The following is a 23,157-nucleotide window of genomic DNA, read 5'->3' as shown; positions in this document are numbered from 1 at the left end:
TTCAATGGGAGCAGGATCGAGCCCTTAGTGATTATTGTTTTCTGAAATTAGCATTTGCAAATTTCCATTATTAAATATATTTAATATTTGCTAGTACAATGTCTGTCCAGTAACAATAGTAAATGCTAGAAGTAATTAATTCTAACTGGTATGTATTTTTCTGGTTGGAATAAGATTGTAGTTTATTTACCAGCCAACTCACTAATGATTCTAAAACCCAAACTTAAGTTATAGATCTGCATATTGCTAGTGGGAGGAAAAAAAACATGATTTCTGTGTTTCTGAGAGAGGCTCTTTATTGAAGAGCAGGCTGAAAACAAAAACAAGAAAATAAATAAAAACAGCTTTTTAATTACTCAAAATTCTGCCAGAGAATACTGAACACTGAACATGAATAGAATCCTAGTTTTCTAATAGACCATCCATTGACATATATTTCTTACATAATTATAATGTTGTATATACTACAACATGGAGTGTTTTAGAAATTGGCTGAATTTGCTTCCCTCTGTGTATAGTCATTTAGGAATAGTTTTATCCTATTTTAATGGTTCTTAATCTCCTTAAAAATGGAGATTTTCATTTTAACTGACCTAATTTTTTAACTGCTGTTAATGTTAGGTAGAAATGACTATCATTGAATTGTCTTTACATAGCTTTCTGACTATTGCAGAGCAGTTAAAGAATGATTGGCTTTCATTTTAGAGGCTTGTATTTTTAGGAGTCATCTTTAACTATTTTGCTTTGGAGAACAACAGTGAATATTTTCAAAGGGAATATAGCTTTTTATCTTTTTGGCATTTCATACTTGTGTAGTAGTTTATTTTCATAAAATACCAAACAAGCAGAAGAAGTCTTCACCATGCCAAAAACTCCAAACAAAAAATGTTGGAATAAACTATTCTCTCTTAACAAGCAGTGTGTAGTTGCTTTTGATCATTTCATAGTGTTTGTTCAAGTTTTGCATGCTTAGCTTAAACTTGGTTGTTAGGGTGAAGACAAGGTGTGTGTGTGTGTGTGTGTGTGTGTATATAGTTGTATATTTTTTAAACAAATAAACTTACATTGAATTGCAGAATAAAATTATAAATATTAGAAAAACAAAGTAAGGTAAAACTACATACAGTGAAATGGAATCTAACTGAAAAAAATCATGTTTGTCTCTAATGATGACTTTTTTTATTATATTCATTTATCAACTGAAACAAAGAAAAGAAATAAGTTACAACTGGCAGATCCAAAATTCAATACATTTTAAGCTAATTTAAAAGTGTGAATTGATTTTATGATTAATTTACACCATAAACTTTCTGGAGGATGAAATATTAAATTATTTGCCTTTCAATCTATCAGCATGAACTGGCAACACAAGGAGAATAGTTTGGTTTAGTATTTTCATCTGCAGTGGTTTCTTTGTCTTAGACTGTACTACTCAGGCATATTCCTGCATTTTTAAAGGGGCCCAAATTGTATCACAATAGTTTTTAGTTCACAGGATGACTTTCTTCTTCTCTGCAGTACTGCATCTTTTATGAATTGTAGAATCAAACTACTGTATGGATATAAAGACAAATAAAAGAGGAAGAGAGACTTAAAATATATTTATTGGTTTATTATTTCTCTGGATTTATAGGCGAATAGTTTTTTTTCCCCCCTTTTGGTTTCATTTCATTTTAATGGTAAAGAGCTGAGTATATAAAAAGGAACTATTTTAATCAAATGCAAATATTATTAGCAAAAATATCTTAAATATTGATTCAGGTGTTGAAACTTTGCTACATGATGGAGGGAAAAGTATTCTTCTGAATACTGTTTTGTTTCTGTGTAGCAATCTTGCTATAAACTAAGGCAGTGAAAATACAGAATTGTTATAGTTCCATCAGCATTTCCATAAGTAATCTGCATGTAAATTATTTTTTAAAATACATAATATATGCACATTTTAAAAATGAAGATTTCCTATGTCAGAACCTATTTCCTGATGAACTCTGAGTACTGTAGTTGTCTCACTGGTGGCAGAACAGTTTTTCAAGATTTTTGTACCACTGAACATTATTGTGGAAATGTTGCATGTAATTTTAATTGATTTGAACTAGATTAATGTTTGCATCACATAGGTCAACTTTGAATGCAATTGTGAAGCTCTTGATAGTATAATGCAAGAAAACTTCAAGGCTATAAATTACTTGCTGACTCCTCCGCCCCTTCCTCATCCCTCTTCCCCCCAGAAGTGATGAGAAGGCCTAATGATACTAATAAAGGTGGTTTAAATACCTATAGAAGTGCACTCAGATTTTCATGCAGTGAATCAGCATTCAGCCCATGTGTTTCACTGTTCTCTAAATAAAGCATGCTTTAGGTCAATAAGTCATGAGCAAAGCAAATATATTTAGTATGCTGAGAAAGAGATTTTCCCTATAGAATTTCTACAACATCTTGCTTTGATGAGAACCATCATGACCATCTTACTCCGAGTGAGAGCAGCAGATTTTAATGACAAAGAATTTAAGGGGGGAGGGAAACCTTAAATGGGCTCAGACAGTGAAGGCAGTAAGCATAGTTATAAGTTTGGGTTTTAAGTCTGATCAGACCTCAGATCAGATTTGTTGTAGAGATACATTTACACTGAAGCTGAAAACACAGAGCACAGTCACCACATAACAGTCCTAGCCAACCTGGTTGTGGAAGTAATCAAGGCTGCAGGGCACCCCATAGAGAGCCATCAAATCAAGTCTGCTATGGAGCTGTCTGGTAGATTGTGAACATTCAGAAATCAATGTTGCATCTGCCAGTAGACCCTTTGGTTCACTGAAACTCCCACCTGTCTAATGCATCTGGGCAATTGGTTTCTGAAACCAGTTTCCTTCAGGATAAATTTAATACATCTTGAGGGTCAGGCATAAGGAAATTGATTATGAATTTGTCTGGTGCAGAGATATAAACATCTGTAAGATCACAGATTTTTCAACCTACCCTGTGTTTGGGGGGGGACGGGACGCTATTATTTTGTGAATTATTTGAAGCCTACATTTCTCATACTTCATGCCAGCATGGCATTTTTTAATTAGGAAGTTGATTAAAAAGGGCATGGTATACTATGGATGCATGTTCATTTGGCAACACTCCAGCTGTTTCGGAGTCTGGGTCTATGGAAAGTGTTGCTCATCACCAGTTGCAGTGGTGGGGAGAATCAGGGTAAGGCTGTGGACTTTTTAAAAATTACTTGCTCGGTAGGGTCTGAGAAGGCTGTTCTTTTGTTCTCACTCAAATTAAATCAAAAGAAAGACACACATTGACTTCAATGAATTTTGGATCAGGCCCTTGTGTATATATAGTAAGACTTTGGGCCAAATACATCTGTTTGGTATTACACCAATGATGAATTTAGCCCTTTACGTTTAAGACCTAACAATATACTATAGCCTCCTGTGTGTTGTGGCTAATTAGGCTTTTTAAGGGCAGAATGTATAGGCAAATACTATAGATACAGTAATTCAGATGATCCTTCAGACTGATCAATGAATGGCCTATGTTTTCATTGATCTCTGCTACAGGAATAGTTATACAAATCATCACACATTTCACAAAGACTGGGAGAATGGGGATATTTACTTGAAAGAGCGCCAGTTTTTATTTAATCTGTGAATGGCTTGCTTTATTTTTCCAAGGGAAATTCCCTCTTCTCCCATTCTCTCTCATCAGGACAGGAGTATATTACCAAGGGAATAAAATTTTATGCCTAATTTTAGTGTTCTTCTGCCTAATGTAGTGTGAATAAGTGCTATGTTACAGCATTTAACCCTGTCCATCTTTGTCACTTCATGAACATTTGCTCAGTCCAAAAAAAAAAAAAAAAAAAAAAAAAGAAACAAAACCCCCACAATGAAAAGACATCTCAGATTTCTTATTTGGATAAACTATGGAGAGTGATCTCTTTTTCACTCACAGCAAATGCTCTGGGATTCCTTTGTGCTGCAGCAGAGACTCACGCTTAAGGATCAGGGAATACCTTTTAAAGGGTTTCCCCTGCCCTCTTGTGCTGCTGACTGCCATTGGCTCATCCCTTTAATTCTTATCTCCTTCCCCAGAATGATTAGCTAAATCAAATGTCTTAATTTTCTGAATTTAAGAGTAGCTTATGCCAGTTTAGCTGCTAAGTAGGGAGTGCTGAATTGTTCCTCCATTGTCTCAAGGAGTAAGAGGCCCAAGTTTGGATGTGAAGCTGTACGTGCTGCAAGGCTGGGAACAATACTGATGCCAGGGAATAAGTACATCTATAGAGAGCGATCATGATATTGAAACTGCTTTGGGGAGAACTTGTGTAGATTTCACAAGGAATGTAATTAAGTAAAATACCTTAAAAATATTTTAGAAACCATATTGATGAGCACAGACAAGGTATGTTGTATGAGTATTTTTAGAACTCTTGACATGTTTGTGGAAGCTATTGGGTATTATGGTTCCGGTGTAAAATTTTTGGTGTGCTTTGGTTATACGGCATATACTGATTGACAGAAGACCTCTTGACTATGTGTGTGCAGACAGAAAGGCCTGTCTCATCGCTACTCATCTATGACCTTTGTGTGTGACATAAGCAGCATTGCCACCTTGTAGTGTAGTAGGCCAGTAGAATCTGTTTTTGCTGTCCATTTGAAAGTAGAAAAATATAAACAAGACAAATGCAGAAGCTTCCACGTATATCAGAGCATTTTATATTATTATGTTACCATAGAGCCAAATCTAACTCAATTTACTTTGAAATCTGGAATTATCAAATCAATTGTAGCTGTTTATTCTGTCCAACCCTGCCAGTGACTAAAACTGACCTAGTGTTTCAATTAGTACTTAAACATATATTTAATGGTTACTTGCCTTTTTGAATATCAAAAAGATCAGTAGTAACTGATCCAAGAGGAGTTTGCCAGACATGAACCTTAGAATAAGGAGACACTTCTATCTACATAGCCATTTTAACAGAATTAAGGTCCCAATCCAGCTCCTATTAAAATCAATAAATTTTTGTCATTGACATTACTGGTAGCAAAAGCACAATCCTCCATTGTTTAAACTTATTACATTAAAAATGTGTACAATAGAATTCAGTTTCTGAAACATGATGATTTTATTTGTGGTTTATCAATTGCATTGTTAAGAATCAGGTGCCTTCACCTGTTTGTCAGTTTGTCCAAAAAATATGAATTCTAACATTGAATTTGAAGTTTCATTACTGAATATGTTTTTTCTGATAAATCATTATCATGGTTTTTGTTTTTTAAATTACTATCTTTCCCCGTGAGATCTCAACACCCATAATGCTAGCCAAGAAATGTTCTCCTGTCCTCTCCAGAGGCATGGTATTGCACCTGTTTACAAATAGACTGAACCACTAATGATCAAAACAGTGATCTATTGAAAGGATAGGGTGACCAGACAGCAAATGTAAAAAATCGGGATGGGGGTGGGGGGTAATAGGAACCTATATAAGAAAAAGACCCAAAAATCGGGACTGTCCCTATAAAATCAGGACATCTGGTCACCCTATGAAAGGGTTAGTGTACTTGTATCAATAAATCAGCTTTTAACACCAGCAAGTAACTTTTTGTCCTTATTAAACATTTAATAAGTGATAGCTATTGAAGACTTCATGATAATTTCCTGATCATGGTTAGGACCTTATCTTGCTAGCTAATTAACCAGTACTACCAATCTCAATCTCTCTCTCTCTCTCTCTCTCTCTCTCTCTCTCTCTCTCCCAGGCCCTCATAGTGCTCTTAAACTGTGTACAGACGATCCACTGACCTCATTAGAGCTTCAGTATGCAAATCAAGAGTGTTGGACTGCTCTTAGTAAATAAACAGTCATATGATATATTCTGCATGTGCATCATCAGAGACATGTATGTAGCAATGCATACCTCATGGCAGATTTGAGAGGTGATCCCACAGTTATGTCACAGAATGCGTATATGACATAATATTAATAATCACAAATATCTGCTGGATATGTGGAGAGAATTCGTACTGTTTCAGAGAATTAGACGGCTGTTTATAGACAGTAAAAAAGACTATCCTTCATAACAGAGTAAGGCCCTGATTCTGAAAACATTTATGCACGTGAGTAGTCCCATTGAATTTAATAGGACTACTGACTGATAGTTAAGCATGTCTGTAAGTGTTTGCAGGATTGGGGACTAAGTGGTTAAGCCAGAGACCTTGCTACACCTTCTACCACCTCCAAGTCACTTGTGGGTTCCACAAAAATGAATTTCAGGTAGCTTGGGCTGGGATTAGACAGGTGCCAATAGTATCAGTGACTTCAAATTCTTAAATTCTTATTAGCTCTATTTTTGTTCTTACAATTGGGTTTTCAATAATCCCACTTCAGCAGAGAACCAAGGAAGAGGGACAGTGGGTCTTTGATGGTCTACAACAGTATAAATATTTTTTTTCCAGAATAGCAATCATCAATGTGATGGCTTGGATGCAATGACTGTGGACTTTGCTTGAGGTGTAGATACCTGCAAGAGTTCTTGGTTTGCCCCTGCTCTTCACTGTATTACAGAGACAGAAAATAGTCTTGGATGCATCAGACTGCTTTAAAACAAGTTGCACATATCATCAAGTGATACTGTCTTTTGGGCTGCTTTTCCATTACAAATGGCTTTGTAGATGGACTATCAGCACACTTCTTTTGGTTTGATCCTGATTTTCTTCCTTTCTGTCCCTTTTTTAGGCCATGGTATCTTATTTCAGCATGTCCTTTTTGATGCAGAACCCAGGATATATTCTGGAAATTGATGGTGGCACTGGAAGAAGTCTGCAAGTGCGGCTATCAAGAGAATTTCTAATACATGCTGCTAGCTATTCTTGTTCTTTTAACAGTTTCTTCAGCCAGCAGGGAAAGGCGGGGAGGAAGGGAGATATGGACAGGCTGCCCTTGGTGGTGTTAAATAGCATGACTTGATTTCTCAGGTTGGTGACAAGCACTAACACTTTTCTTCTGGATGTGTTTTCTGATTGGCACTGGCCTTAGAGACAAAATAGTATCAGAGGTGTTCGCGTAAGTCTTCTTACTAAGGTTTGCCTGATGAACCAAGAAAACCTGCTGAGCAGAGTGGTGTTTGAGACCATTCACTTCTACTTTATGATTTCTCCCATTTGCTTAGTTTTCTTTGAGTCTGAAGTCCTGAGTCTTCCTTACAAGGTACGTTGTATAGTCATCTGCACTAGTGGAAAGTGGGTGTGGAATGATGTTAAAGCAGAAAGGCAGCACTTTATACCTACTTTGACCTCATGTAACTGGACTAAGTGGAGGTCAACTGAATATCTGCCTGTTAGTGCTTCTTTATCTTTTTCTTTTCTTTACAGACCAGTAACTGTCTGGGGCATGCAATTTTGCTGAAGTCTAGATCACAAGCACTAGATAAAACATAAATAATATAAAATGTATTTCTCTTGTCTTTCACCTGAAGATTTCAAAGTGCTGCATGAATATGTATTCATTAACTAAGACTCACAATATACCTTTGGGGTAGTTTATATTGTTTCTACCCTTTTTCACATGGGTGAGAACTACAGCACAGCGAGGTTAAAGGACTTGCCCAAGACAGGTTCTACGCCAACTGCAATTGGCTTACTTAACTCGCCTTTCCCTACTCTGTTTTCTTAGTACCTTTTTTTACTTTGAGATAATTTTGATTATTAAAGCACATTATGATAGAGGGAAATGGAACACTCCGACCTAATATGCCTTAATAACATGACAAAACCAAACATTTGCTCTGGGGTAAGGATTTGAGACTATTACAAATGCTGATGGAATCAATAGTGTAGTTGCCTAGACAACACAGGTAATGCAATATTTTGGGTGGGGTAGTTTATTTAGCTATTACGTCATGCAATGATGCATGCTTTGGGGCAGAAACTGTGTCTTTATATGTGTTTATAAATACCTAGCATAAGTGGCCCTGGTTAGGGTGTTATTCCAATGAAACCAACACAAAGACCTAAGCCTACAATGCAACTTTTTATTTATTTATTTTATTTTATTTTTTGGATGATCAGCTACCAAAGATCAATTTCAGAAAAAGAGAATAAGTAGGAAAATGCATATTTCTTATTTACCATGTGATGGCATTGATAACAGAGTAGCTTTGGATATTGCAGTGAAATGAAATCAATGTCCAATGTTCCATGACAATATAGATACACTATGGCTTTTTAGTACAGAAGCAGTAGCACTTTTTCATTAAACTCATCTAATGGACCCAGTGTCAAAATCCCACGCATCTATTGTTATTAAGCTTCCTAATAACAGTCCCATACCCCAGAGAAACACATCTATATTTTTGTGGCAAAATACATTATCAGAAGATAATACTAGTCCATTCTCGTGGGTCACTAAGACCTGGCCTACACCTAAAGCTTAGGTTGATCTAGCTACGGTGCTCGGGATGTGAAAAATTCACACCCCAGAGACATAGTTAAACCAATTTAAGCCCTGGCGTAGACATTGCTGGTTCAATGGATGGCTTCTTCCATTGACCTAGCTACCACCTCTTGAGGGGGTGGATTTATTACAAGGATGGAAAACCCCTTCTGTCACTGAAGTAAGTGTGTACACTGCAGTGCTGCAGCTGTGCAGCTGAGGCGCTTGTAGTATAGACATAACCTGAGAGCTCTCATAGCCAGCACTATAATTAATTGTAGGGGACTTATGAGAAACAAATTAGTCACTATTTCTTCTTTTGTTTTTGTGCAGCAATGAAGATTTTGCAGTCAGTGCATCTTGTGACATTGCACTGAAATTATATTTGCGATGTTACTATTATCAATTTGAGCATCTTCATGTGCTCAGCTCTGTACAAACAGAAGGATCCTGCAAAGGGACTCATCCATATTGACACTGATACCCACACATAGTCCCATTGCAATGATGGAAGCTCTGTGCAGGTGTAAAGTCAGCATGGGCAGATTACTTTGTAAGATCTGACCTATATTAGACAGACAACACAGTGCAGACACATCAGGCACTGGAATACTAGGTGATATTCAAAACTCATAATGGTGCAGATATCACCTTTTAAAAACTTGAGGTTGCAAAACCCCAGGGAATAAAATAATTTGAAGAGGAATTAATTGAAAAGAAGGTGGTATTTTGTTCCACAAAGAGCAAGAAGGGAAATATAAAAAGATAAAAATTGTGATCAGAAGGGTTGTGCCACTTCACACAACCAGAACAAATGTTTCAGTAGACATTTCCTATACCAGGGTCTAGAATTAAAAAGTCAGAATTCCTGCACTTTCCCAATAAAGCCTCAAGCACCACCTAGAGTGGCTCTTTAAAAAAAGTTAGGGAGCCATGTTTAAATATGAATGATCCAACTGGACTGGTTTCCAACATGGGTTGGCTCACCATTGGGAACAGGGCCAAACTGTGTTAGAGCTGAGTTAAAACCTGACTTGCGTCTACAGATGGGCATGTTGGACTTGTCTAAGATGGTTGGACAAAACATGTCAAAACCAAAACTGATTTTTAAAGCAGGTTCCCTAACTGTGTATAAGGCCTAGGACCGGATCCTCTGCTGGAATAAACTGACATAGTTCCATGGACTTCAATTTGTCCTAGTATGGGTAGTTTTCTAGTATGTCTTCAAAATATCCCTAAAGGAGCAAAAATTCTTAGGTAAAACACAGCTCAGGTCCCTCTAGATGAAGTGTTCTGTTTTTTACCATGCCCCCTTTCTCTTTTTCCTAAAAATCATCTGGGGAGGAAAGATTAATCTTTTCTATGGTATCTCACATCTACTGCACTGAAAGTAATATTGTAGGAATCAATCCTGCACTGGCAGGGAGATATTCTGGTTGGCTTCATTTGTCTCCTCCATCTTAAATTCCTTTCATGGAATCACAGAAGTTAAAGTATAATGAGGCAGTATGAAAAACAGTGTGAATCCAAGAGAGGGATGGGATAAAATGAGCAAAAAACCCCAAACAAACCCCAAACCCAGTTCTATCTGGTTTGTTTGTATTAAGGGGAATGCAAGTTTGTTATAAGTCAAGCCTGTTGTAGAGCAGGGGAAGCAGGTTAATTCCAGTGCCTCACTATCAAAACATCATGTCCTACTTCTTACCACTTTCCTTTGTATTGCTATTGGTTGATGCTGAGAATTCACAGAATCAAGTTGTAGGGACTATACAAAGCTGCCTAATACAAAAAGAAAATGTAAACTGTATGGTGCTGCTTGATTTGCTGTGTGATGTGTACAGGTAGGTTCATTGCACTGTAGAGAGACACAATACTTGACTTAGTCACAGCTAGAGAAGATTAAGGGCCAAATTCCTCTCCCTGTAACACCAATGTAAACCCAGAGTGTCCCCACTGATATCAGTGGGGTTTCTTTGGATGTACACTGTTGTTACTGAGAGAAGAATTTCACTCTAAGTGTGGCTTATCAACTCTTGTGGAACAATATTGTACTCTGGCAGAAGGCTGGGTATGAAGGTAAAATAGAGATATATGATATTATAGCTCAAGACCAAATAAAAGGGAAAAAAAAACAGGTTTGGGGTTTTATTTAAAAGATTTTATGTTTTGGAAACTAAAAACTTGGAACCTCCTTAAAAAGACAAAGCCTCTTTCACACAATCCCAAAAGCAGCCCCCTACTAGTATTCTAAGGCTACATCTTCACTGACAAAAAGGGGTGTGGTGTTAGCTATCTTACTGTAAAAACATAATATAATACATGGAGATATACCTATCTCATAGAATTGGAAGGGACCCCGAAAGGTAATCGAGTCCAGCCCCCTGCCTTCACTAGCAGGACCAAGTACTGATTTTGCCCCAGATCCCTAAGTGGCCCCCTCAAGGATTAAACTCACAACCCTGGGTTTAGCAGGCCAATGCTCAAACCACTGGAAGCAAGGCATTTTAGGGTAAATTAAAAACCTGTGGCACCAAGTCTCAGAGCACAGGTCAACTGATTTGGGGTGATGGGGCTCGGGCTGCGGAGCTAAAAATTGGAATATAGACATTAGGGCTTGGGCTGGGGCCTGGGCTCTGAGATCCTTCCCACATCATGGGGTTTCACAGCCTGGGCTCCAGCGGAGCCTGGATGTCTGCACTGCAATTTTTTGCCCTGGAATCAAAGCCAGCTGACCTGAGCAAGTCATGGCCAGGCCACGGCCAGGCCACGGGTCTTTTATTGCAATGTAGATATAACCTTAGTTTTACCGCAAGGTCCTCCACAGGGAGGGGGTATAGTGCTGAGTTTGCCTAGTTACCTCGTGGTAAACACTACAAGCGCCTTGTCTTCACGTAGGATTTTACAGTAAGATAACTGTCATGCATTAGTTATCTTGCTGTTTAAAAAAAAAAATAAAATGAAAACACCCCAACTCCTCACCCAGAGAAGGCAAAGCCTGAGCTGGTTTAGAGTAGCCAGGTCCAATCATGATTCGCACCAAAGCCCATGAGAGGAGAAGCAGGCCCATTGTCCATAATGTCAGTTACAGCAGCTTTAAGTGCTGGTAGGTGAGGTACAAGTAATGTCATGTGCTTTGTACACAAGTGGGCAGGTTTATCTGTCTTTGGAATTACTGAATATGAGTTCTTCCAAAACCAGTTCAGCCTGTTATACAGTATGTTTTATATTCTGGGCCCTGTATACTCTGCAACACATTGGACTTGGTACCTGTGGTAATACTCTTTTGATTTCTGCTGTACATGAGCGATATACTCCATGGCAAAATTCTACAGCAGTATTGGTTGATTATAGAATCATTCCAGAGTATATGTTTACAAAAATAAATAAATATATTCATTGAAATAAAAGTGTAGGAATATGCCACTGGACCTTTATAGGCTGCAAAAAGCTAATATTATATGATCATTCTTGGGATATGAAGTGCAAATGTTGGCTTTTTGCACCCCATACATCAGATTTGAGCACAGACAGGAGAAAACACCACTGGAAGGAACGTCATTATTTGGTTGTCCGTATGGACTAGTAAAAATAATTTGAAATAAAAAAAATCTCCTAGAAATGTGAATATTCTTAAAAACCAAGGAAAGTTTTGGAGAAATAAAATATTATTACAAGGCTACAAAATATTGTTCAAGCTGACTAAATACAAAATTTATAGAACAGACACACCTTCATTCAAAATTTAAAGGCAGGCTTGACCAAATTTGATTTTTATTGTTTTATAATTTGGACAGATAACAACATTGATTATTTTTAAGCTTTTTTATTTTTATTGATTTTAAATTTTCATAGTTGTGGGAAATTATGGAAGAGGTAAGTCAATAACTCTTTAATGACAGTAGTTGAGATTCAAAAAGTTAAAGCTTTATAACTGTTAAAACACAAATTGGCAACTTTGCATGTAAAAATACACAAAGTAAATATCCTTAAATCAATAAATTCTCAAGCTGCATTTTTCTTTGGTTATCTGTACATTTTATTATTGATGGAAATACTTTTTTTTGGTCAGTTTGTGTGTTCAGTGAAATTGCTATTTACCAATAAAAATTGAAACCTTCCAAGTCTAGTTAAAGGTAATAGCTAAGGTCCCAACCAGCAAAACCTAAAGCACATGCATAGTTTTTACCCTGTTAGTGGGCCCATTGAAATCAACTTTCAAATTAATTCCTTCCTCAAAGCTCATTTGAAGTCATTGGAACTTATTATTTAAAATCTCTACTGTGGTAGAGCTTAGAGACATCAGCCAAATCAGAGCCCCATTGAGCTCGGTCTTGTGCAAATATATATAGCAAATGACAGTCTCTGTCCCAAAGAGTTTACAGTATAAAAGACAAGATATGATGAGATAAAGAGGTGATGGAGGTGAGTGTGGGGGGGAGGGGGGGCGGGGGAGGACAGGGTAACAAAAATAATAGGACACGTTAGCATATGCCCAGTTCTTAGCCAATCTATAGCTCACTACTTGCCGGGTGAACTATGAATGTGTTTAAAGTTATGCACATACTTAAGTGCTCTACTGGACTTGGTCTTGTATGCATTTAAAATAAAAAAGAGGCTCGGTTTCTGGGACAGTAACTCTGCAGTGATATGCTTCCAGCAGGGTTCCACTCTGACTGCAGCAGTAGGCTGTGAGAAGGATTCTGTGTCTGGTGTTTACAGTTTTGTCAGATCCCAATTGTCAGGTGACCAGATGTCCTGATATTACATGTTTTGTCTTATATACTCAACTATTCCCCTCACTTCCTAAAAGCAAGTGTGAAAAATTGGGACACTTATATCTGGTCACCCAACCCCATTGTGTACTTTTAATTGAAACAACTTATGGTAGTAAGTCTACACCCATTAGAGAGAATTTGCGGGACTGGGCCCTTATTCTTTAGATTAGTGGGGAAGAAAAGTAAGCAGTAGAATTGGTGGAGAGACATAGAACACAATGGCAGTTGAAATTGTTGCAAATCTGAAAGCATCAAGGATTTCTGCAACAGAAGGAGAATTTCTGTGGCAGCTGAAACAAATGGTAAATCATGTGGCAGATTCTGTAGCTGCACATTTGCAGCAAACAAAGGTGCCTGTTTACATTGGTGCTCTAGCAGTATACTAGAGACAAAGACTTCCTTGGAGGAGCTTGTTGTGTTCACACTACAGAATCCTGTATAAAAATTGTGCTGGAATCGAACTGTATGAGTCTATCAGAGTGCAGTAATGCTGTATATGTTAACAGTGCATAACTGTAGTGTTTTTTCCAGTTATGCAATTCTCTGCATATTGATTGGTTCTGAGAGTCTGATTTGAATTATCACAGTACAGCTATTGCTCAATAACCATGCAGCAGATGGGAATCTGTACTCGGATAGTGCAGGCAGCCCAGAGTACAGGAACCTGCATTTACATTACAAATACTTCAAAATTTCTGTACCATGAATCGCAAATCTCTGTATTTTATTGGCTACTATAAATCCTTTGTTGTGATTGGCTCCTTTAATCGGAATTCTTAACCAGTGTGCCAGCCAGAAACCCCCACATCTGCATCTCATTCCCTCCAGCTGAAACCGAAAACCACAAAATGCATGTGTCACAGAAGGAAAAATAAGCCCAAAGAAAATGTCTGTCAAACCATTGAAAAGGTGGAAAATTAACCCTTCCACTCCTCTTTGAATCAACATCACTCCTTACTGACTAGCAAGGCTATTACTTCTGTTTGTTTACATTGGGAAGGACACAACTTGGAACATAACATAAATAAAATCTTTCTTTCTTTCTTTCTTTTTCTTTCCACTTATAAAAATGTACGCATGCTGTAGTGTTCAGTCTGAGAGAAGAGCCATGCTGATCTCTGGGGAGGGAAGCGGGTAGACTGCAGGAAGATGAGGCAGGATTTATTTAGGGTGAGCGTGAAGAGGAAGAGCTCTTTCTGTGGTTTTGCAGGCCACATTGCTAGGTTTTTTCTTCCCTTTCCTTTTATTATTTGAATATTTAATAAAAATCCATATCACAACAGTAGCATAAGTGTTGCTTCCTGTGTAAGTATGCAGTAACCATGACCAGGGCAAATTAGCTCTGGAGGAAATTCTGGTCCCAGGGGAGTTTTGTCATTGATTCCAATAGGGCCAGCATTTCATCCTCTGAGTCTAAAGTTCTCAGGGTTTTTCAGACCAGTTTAGTTATTACGTTCTGAAAAGGAAACACTCTTATGTGCTTGTTAGGTTGTAAATACTTCTGTGAATTTTCATGTTCAGGTGAGGATGTGGTTTTATGGTGAAAACAAATAAACAGGGTCAAGACCACTTGGCTGTATTTCTAGATCTGACACCGTCTGATTCAGATGAATCAACCTGTCCAGAGACCCTATCTTTGACCTGATTCAAAATTCCATTAAAGTCAATGGATAGACTCCTATTGACTTCAGTGGACTTTAGGAACCTGAGGTATAGAGCACCTGGTTCAATCTATAAAAGTTATAAGGACAATGCTTAGCACAGAGAGTGTTGTGTGGCTTAATTAAGTTTCTTCTAAGTGCTTTGAGTTCTTTGATGATAGACAAGAGTCACAGCTATTAATAATAATAAATACCTTGAGTGTAAGCTCTTATGTTCTGATATAATACAAAATAGTGGATTTCCCTTCCTTGTTTTCCTCTCTTTCCTCTCCTCTATCTGTCTTCTCCCTGGTGGGGTGGCTAAGAGTGGCATTCATTTGCCAAATGAATTTTCTCCTCTATGCTGCTTGAAAAACATTTTGGGCCTAAAGCCCACTGACCTAAAGCCCACTGAAGTCCTTGGAGAGACTCCCATTGACTTCAAAGAATTTCAGCTCTGATCCTCTGTTTAGCTATCCTGGGGAAATGTTTGCCATTATCAATTATCCACATATTTTACTTAAGCTGTTTTTGCTTTTTCAGTAACTTCTTTTGCCCATGTGCGATGGTGTTTCATTTATATGGCAGTGACATTTAACCCCCCACCCGTAAGTTACGGTATGTAATACAAGCAAAAGTAATACTGTAAAGTTAAATCTATTCTGTCCTGTTTCTACCCTGCAGAAAGTCATAAGGTTTATTGAGATGGCATGGGTGTAACTAAGGGCAGAATTCAGTCTTTAGAGCTTATATGATTGCTACCATATCAGCACTTTTTGTGGAATGGGAGCCAGACTGATCAGCAGAATCAGGGTGTTCGCTCTCTGAACAGCGCATTATGCTTCAACCTCCTGGGGCTGGGGAGTATTTCAGAACAGCGGTTAGGTCACACTACAACAGGGAAAGGATGATCCCTGCACTCCAGCCCGCACAAGGAGAGTTTAGGCTTCTGCTTCAGACAATGCTCTTCAACGTTTCTGCTGTTAGGAGCATGGGTGTTGCAGTGACATGTGCATGAGGACAAGGGATACTGGAAACGTAAGGGAAAGGGCTGCAAAAGAGAAACCATGTTCTTAACATGAGCTTTAAACAGGCAGCATTTTGTAAGGGCCCCTTTTTAAAGAAACTACCCTTGCCTTGCTCTTGCACAATACTGGGGTTAACAGTTGTAGAAAGAACAAATGCTTGTCTCTTTTTATAATGAATTCATCTTTCATTTACCAATGGACATTTTAGAAGTCGAAATTTCTTTAGAGATTAAAAATCAAATCTTTCCACTGTGTGAAGGGACCTCTTGAGGTCCCTTCCAACCCTGGTATTCTATGAAATGTATGTATAAATCATGGCTTGCTGTACTCAGATATTCACTGCTGCTCAGTTTTATTTTGAAGGCAGCTACATTTTAGTGGTCCATAATTTAGGGAATGATTAGTAGCAGCTAGGCTCAGGGGGGAGGGATAGCTCAGTGGTTTAAGCATTGGCCTGCTAAACCCAGGATTGTGAGTTCAATCCTTGAGGGGACCACTTAGGGATCTGGGGCAAAATCAGTACTTGATCCCGCTAGTGAAGGCAGGGGGCTGGACTCAATGACCTTTCGAGGTCCCTTCCAGTTCTAGGAGATATCCTATCTCCATATATTATTATTATTATGTTACAGGTGGAAGCTGTGCAAACTTCCTCACAAACACCACTAGTGCACCTCCCTGCCATGCCAAACTCCTGCTCTGTAGGCCACGCCTGAGCAGAGACTGACAGTGGTTTTGTGATGTAGGTAAAGCCAAGGACTTAGAGCAAGGTCTCCACACTCATTTACACTTTTCTGATAAACTGGATCTGGCCCAAGTCTCTAGAGATGAAACACTAATGTATTAAATCACCTAGGCTCTGAGCAAGACTGCAGTGCATGCCATCATACCTATACAGAGCTTTGAAGAAATAACCAGATCATACAGGGTTTTCTGCACACACATGCTCACTACTAAAGTTTGATAGAGAAAGGGGCAGTTTCAGTAGAAAACAAAGGGCTGGACTCTGCAAAGTGAATCACTTTATACAGAAGAATAATCCCACTAGCACTACTTGTGTGTAAAGTTTCAATTGAAAGGGCTAAATCTTGTTCAGACCCTACTCCCAATGAGGGGAGCTTTCCTCAGGTTTGTCAGACTGGTATGCTAGGCTATGCAGTCCTGACTTCTGGAGCCTCTGAATGTAGTTGCTCATCTTTCTATCAGGCCTCCAAGAATTCTGGTTACTGTGTATGTCCCACACAAGTACAGCAAAGGCTGTCATAGCCCTGGCAACAATAGTTCCAACAGAGTAACCTGATGGGAGAGATGGTAAATTCATTCAGAGTAATCCCTATATTACAGGTGCAGGTGAGTGGGGGATGGAAGATTAACATAAGGGCTAGACTAGCCCCAATTGCTCTTGAAGTGTCTTTCAGCTCACTGGACTCCCATCCTTATTGACTGTGAGAGAGCTCCATTTCTGAGCTGTGCTGGCGTGGGTCATTGAAGGTATGAAATCAGACTCCACCAGTGTAAGGAGCGGATATTGTGGCTGCTGCCCACAGAGACAACTTTCCTCTTCAGAATTTGATTTCCATGAGCACAGAGCCAAGTCAGGTGCAGAGCTCCAGCCAGGAACTGGTCTGGCACAGTGTACTTTTCTTAAAGACCACTAATTTGAGTCCCTGGAGCTGTCTGCCTCCCTAGAGATGAGTAAAAGATGTGTTAGTCAATATAAGCTGACACTAACTACTGGAATGTTCATATATCAGCATTCAGTGACAGGTCTGGTCTTCATTATTTAACATCCCACACAAGTTTGCTTCAAAAATAGAAGCTCCCTCTTCTCCCCACTTTCCAACATTTCAAATGAAAAATGGTCATTGATGTGCTAAAGGAGTTGTGAACTCAAACACTGGGTTACAAGGGCCACTCTTTCCCTTTGTCTCTCTTTCTACTCAACATTGTTAATGTTAGGTTTGAAAGGATTAGATTTTTATTAGTAAATGTTGATTTCACCATGCACACACACAAATTGATGGAAAAATAGTTCCATTGATAATAGTACAAATTTACTGATAGGCAAAGTAAGAAAAATGCTGTTTGAGAACTTGTTAGAGTTTGATTTGAGGAAATTTACTTTGTATATTATGACGTGATGATAACAGTTTGTGTTTTAATGGTTATAAAGCTTAAACTTTTTGAATCTAAACATCTACTGTCATTATATAATTATCTGACCTCTCCCCTGTAATTGTCTGTAACTGTGAAAATTAAAATTGATAAAAATCTAACAGTTTAAAATTCATAATTTTGTACAATTGTGAAAATGTAAATCAATAAATATCTAAAAATTCTTAAAAATACACTGATATTTTCTGTCAAAATTATAACAAAAAGAAAATAAATTGAGTTCTGCCAAACCTAGTTAATGTCAACACAATACTGTCAGGTTGGTTGAAAATACATTACTTAGTTCATTAATATCTTGTCTTTAACGTGCAAGGCTCTTGTTAACAAAGTTGTTTTCAGTTTGAAATAACACATTATGTTCTGCAGCTATGAAAAAATTCACTGATTAATTTCCCAATTTTGTATGTACATTCTATAAGCCAGAAATTTTGGTCTATGTAGAATAGAGGTAAAATGTTTGACACAAACTTAGAGTATTACAAAGATTATTGTTTAGTTAGATTAATCTTGATAATAAAATAATTATTTATAAAGAAGAAACAATTGTTATTAGAGCTGATTGGAAAATGGATATTTTTCCACAAACAGTTTAGATTTTTCAGCAAAAAATCAATCCCCCACCCCCATTTTTTTTGTCTGGAAACTTAAAATTTTCATTTGTAAATGCCACCATGGTGCCTCATGGGAGTTGTAGTTCAAATACCTCATGTCCTTATTCTCCGGGCTACCAGGTCAGACTACCTCTCCAATGAGATCACCACTATAAATGCCAATTTTTTCTTTCTGAATACCTGTGTATAAAATGAGTTTTCTGTCTGAAAGTATGACACTCCTTTTTTTTCTTCTCCCAAAAGTTCAACGGAAAGCCAATGTTCTTAGCCATTTTATGAGTCCCACAAAATGTGATTCCATCTGACAGGATGATTTTGCTGTCAATTAGAATATTCTCTCACAGTTCAGATTCCTTCCACCCCAGCTCCCTCCCCCCCAAAAAAACACATTATGTTGCACATAATGAAAATATTTGTAAACATCCTTTCCTTCCCCCCCCAAAAAAAAATTATTGGCACTTATTTATGTCTTTGTAATTTTACAGTGTAGTATCCTTAGTGTATTATCATAAGAACATAAGAGTTTTTCCAACTGGAATGATACAAACATACACGTCTAGATAATACTTAGTCCTACCATGAGTTCAGGGGACTGGAATAGATGACCTCTCAAGGTCCCTTCCAGTCCTATGATTCTGTGATTCTAAGTGTGAGGGGAAGATCCCTCTTAATGATCTGGATGGGTATAATTGGCAGGACATTACTTAGGGACTGATCCTGCATTCCTTGCCCACCTGCTACTTTTGGTTCACATGAAATGCAGGAAAGGGCCTTTAATTAGTTTTCTTGCCATGATATCACAAATTGACACACACACAAAAGGCCAAATTCTGCCCCACTGATTTTGACAAGGTTGCATGGGTGTAACCAATGGATGAATCTGTCGTTTATGTGATGTTTTTCATAGTAGCATATTTCTATGGTGAGGTAGACAAGTTTATGAGCAAAATAATGGCTAATCCTAAATTGACTGAAGATCCATATTGAGTATTCGCGGTGAGAAAATGTTGACATAAATTCTGGTGGTGGTGGTTACTGGTGGCAGCAGTTCACTGGGGTGGTCACCTCACAGTATAGCTGCAGGCTCCAGGAGAGTGGAGGGAGACTCAGATTACTTGAAAGACTGCAGAGTGCACAGAAGGATGGCATCTGCAGAGCTACAGGTGACCCAGAGAGCTCATCATGGATCTTGCAAGACATACTTAGGGTGGGGAAGGACATTCGAATCTGTTCCAAGAGGCAGAGAGGGGAAAGAACATCCCCCTCCCCACTTCATATCTCCTTTATAAGGGGCCCTGATTCAACCTGGCCAGCCGTGAAGTGGGGAGAGGAAGGAAAAGGGGTCTTTAGAGCTTAGATAGCAGCCAATAGAAGACCGGACTAAAGGTCAGCCAATTAATGTAGTCTGGGCAGATGTTGCTAGATCTCTCCCCTGGTAGCCCCCTGAAGAGAGTAATGGCCAAATATGCCAAGATACAGGCTGCAGCATGCTGGGGCAATACTGAATTAACCTAAGTCATTTTGAATGACAAATATACAATTAAACCAACTATTTGAAAATAGGTTCTTTTACATTTAATTTTGAAGACATATGTTCAGGGTTTCACCTGCAAGGGCTGATGTGCTAACAAACACCCATGTTCCATACGCAGAACGTTTTCCTGCTGACTACTGAACTCCGCTCTTGACAAGTAAGAAAAAAGAGGAAATCTCTAAGTATTCTTTAAAAATTAAAAGGTAAATGCAGTTGTAATTTTAAAATGTATACATATATTCCCTTATTGATTTGGAATCTAAATTTTTAAAATTTATTTATTAAAGTTTTTCAATTCACCTTATTTTAACGCATGAAATAAATATAATTCAAACTTACCATTTCCTAATTGGGACTGATAAAAGTGAAGCAAACCTTGATCTTACAAAGACTAAGCACATGCTTAACTTCAACCATGTTAGTAGCTTCAATGAATTCAAGTTAAGTCTGTATGCAAGTCTTTGCAGATTGAGGCCTCACTGACTGCACAGTGATACACTGAAACTGACCATCCACAAAATTCTGTCAAATGCACAAAATAAACCGAAAATAGAGAGAGAATTTTTTTTGTCAGTTTCTGAAAGTTACATAATTTTATGTGCTACCTGTAATGTAGTGAGCATATTTTCCAATAGAAATGTAATTTTCAAGCTGCTGGTGTCCATATAATGTGCAAAATGTTTATACTCTCATTAAGAAACTGAACAGCTAAGATTTATTAGGTGATGCTTCTCGTCTCCCCCCTCCCCCAGCTTTATGCTACTAACCTAGTTCAATGCTATTTGCTTCTCTTTCACCAAGGACTGTTGGATGCAATCTGAGGTGTTCCAGAGGGCTTGTTTACAAGTTACACCTTGACTTTGCTGTTTGTGTTCATGACCTAACCTTTTTTTAGCCATAAACCTAGCTTGTTACTTTTATACACACACTCACAAGTAAGATTGGAACTGCTGCTGTTAAATTGTATGTAAATGTTGCTTCAAATTGAAAGCATTTACCATTCATACCTTGAGAATTAGTGAAGCTGTGCATTCTGGATCTAGTGTTTTCAGCAATTTCAGTCCCAGCAGGATGAACAGTCTGGATGATCTGTTTCTGCTGACTTCTATCCCCTGCTGCTCTCCTTGTTTTAACATTGTCTGACACCCACATCCCACTGCCTCCTTTCCCTTTTTCTAAATGTAATTGTATCAGGGCCACATCAGTACCAGAAAGAAAAATAATCACTACCTTATTCCATACCACAAAAGTGTCAATAAATCTGCATTAATCATGAACCTTACAGCCAATCATAGTAAACAATGCAGATGATTTCAGCTCCAATCAGGAATAAATTCCTATGCCAAATAGCAGACTGCTCATACCAGGAATAATATCCCACTTCTGCCCAGAGGACTATAATTCTCTTACTAAAACCTATAAGGTGCCATAATTTTCTTTTTATAAAGACTCCCCCCCTTTGTGTACATGTTATATATCACACCCCCTTACCATTATCTGCGCACCTCACTATCTTTAGTGTATTTATTCTCACAAAACCCCTTTGAGGAAGTGAAGTGCTATTATCGTCATTTTACAGACAGAAACTGAGGGGCAGAGAGACAGTGGGTATGTCTACACTGCAGTCAGACACCCACGGCTGCCCTGTCCCAGTTGACTTGGGCATGTGGGGCTCAGCCTTGGGCTGCAGCCTGAGCTCTGGGACCCTCCCACCTCTCTGGGTCCTAGAGCCCAGGCCCACCCAAAGCCCAGAAGTCTACCCTGCAATGAAACAGCCCTGCAGCCCAAGCCTTGTGAGCCCAAGTCAGCTGGTGTGGGGTAGCTGTGGATTTTTAATTACAGTGTAGACCTACCGTAAGTGGCTTGTCCAAGATCACACAGGAAGCATGTGGTAGAATAAGGAATTGAATCCACATCTCTCCAGACCCAGACTAGCATTCTATCCTCTTGGACATTATTTCTCTATATATTATCTAGACACTGTGATTATTTCCTGCACCTCTGAAATTCTAATAACTAGATCTGTCTGCAGAGAGCAGCCTTTTTAAAAACATAAGAACCAGCCATGCTTCATCAGACCAATGGTATCTTGTCTTTCAACAGTGGCCAATGCCGGGTGTTTCAGAGGAAATGAATAGAACAGGCAATCATCAAGTGATCCATCCCCTTTTATTACTTCCTTTTATTTGTTTTAAACTTGCTGCCTATTAATTTCATTGGGGGACCTCCTGGTTCCTCTGTTACATGAAGGAGTAAACAACACTTCCGTATTCATTTTCTCCACAGTGTTCATGATTTTATAGCCATATCGCCCCTCAATTGTCTCTTTTCCAAGCTGAACCGTCCCAGTCTTTTTACGCTGTCTTCATATGGAAGCTGTTCCATACTCCAATCATTTTTGTTGCTCTTCTCTGCACCTTTTCCAATTCTAATATACCTTCTTTTGAGATGGCGTGACCAGAACTGCATGCAGTGTTTAAGGTGTGGGCATACCATGGATTTATATAGTGGCATAATGATATTTTCTGTCTTTATTATTTATCCCTTTCCTAATGGTTCCTAACATTCTGTTCCCTTTTTTGACTACTGTTGCACATTGAGTGGATGTTTTCAGAGAAATATCCACAATGACTCCAGGATCTCTTTCCTGAGGTAACAGCTAATTTAGATCCTACCACTTTGTATGTATAGTTGGGATTATGTTTTCCAATGTGCATTGCTTTGAATTTTGTTCCCAGAGTTGCTGACACTTGTTACTGAGCGAATCTCACACACTGTGCTCTCACAGAGACTGTTTTTTATGGCTTTTTATTATGTTTGCGTAACAATCTCACTGTCATTCTGAAAACTTCATATACAGAGAACACAAATACTTTTATTCCAAAGCAACTGTTATTTTAGATGAAAGAGAACAACAAAGAAGAACAAAAGTGAATATCCATGGGAAAGCAGAATTTTACAGACTGACAT

The 23,157-nt window shown here is 38.3% G+C and overlaps 1 protein-coding gene across 4 annotated transcripts in view; it reads left to right on the top strand.

The window, feature by feature from the left end:
• MYT1L (myelin transcription factor 1 like) overlaps positions 1-23,157 on the top strand; it is a 384,470-nt gene that overhangs the window by 7,765 nt on the left and 353,548 nt on the right. The gene's annotated exons all lie outside the window — the stretch shown is intronic.

Source organism: Trachemys scripta, chromosome 3 (assembly GCF_013100865.1).
Source record: "Trachemys scripta elegans isolate TJP31775 chromosome 3, CAS_Tse_1.0, whole genome shotgun sequence".
Lineage (NCBI taxonomy): Eukaryota > Metazoa > Chordata > Testudines > Emydidae > Trachemys > Trachemys scripta.
The sequence above is the reverse complement of the archived record's forward strand: the minus strand, read 5'-3'. Positions and strand labels throughout refer to the sequence as shown.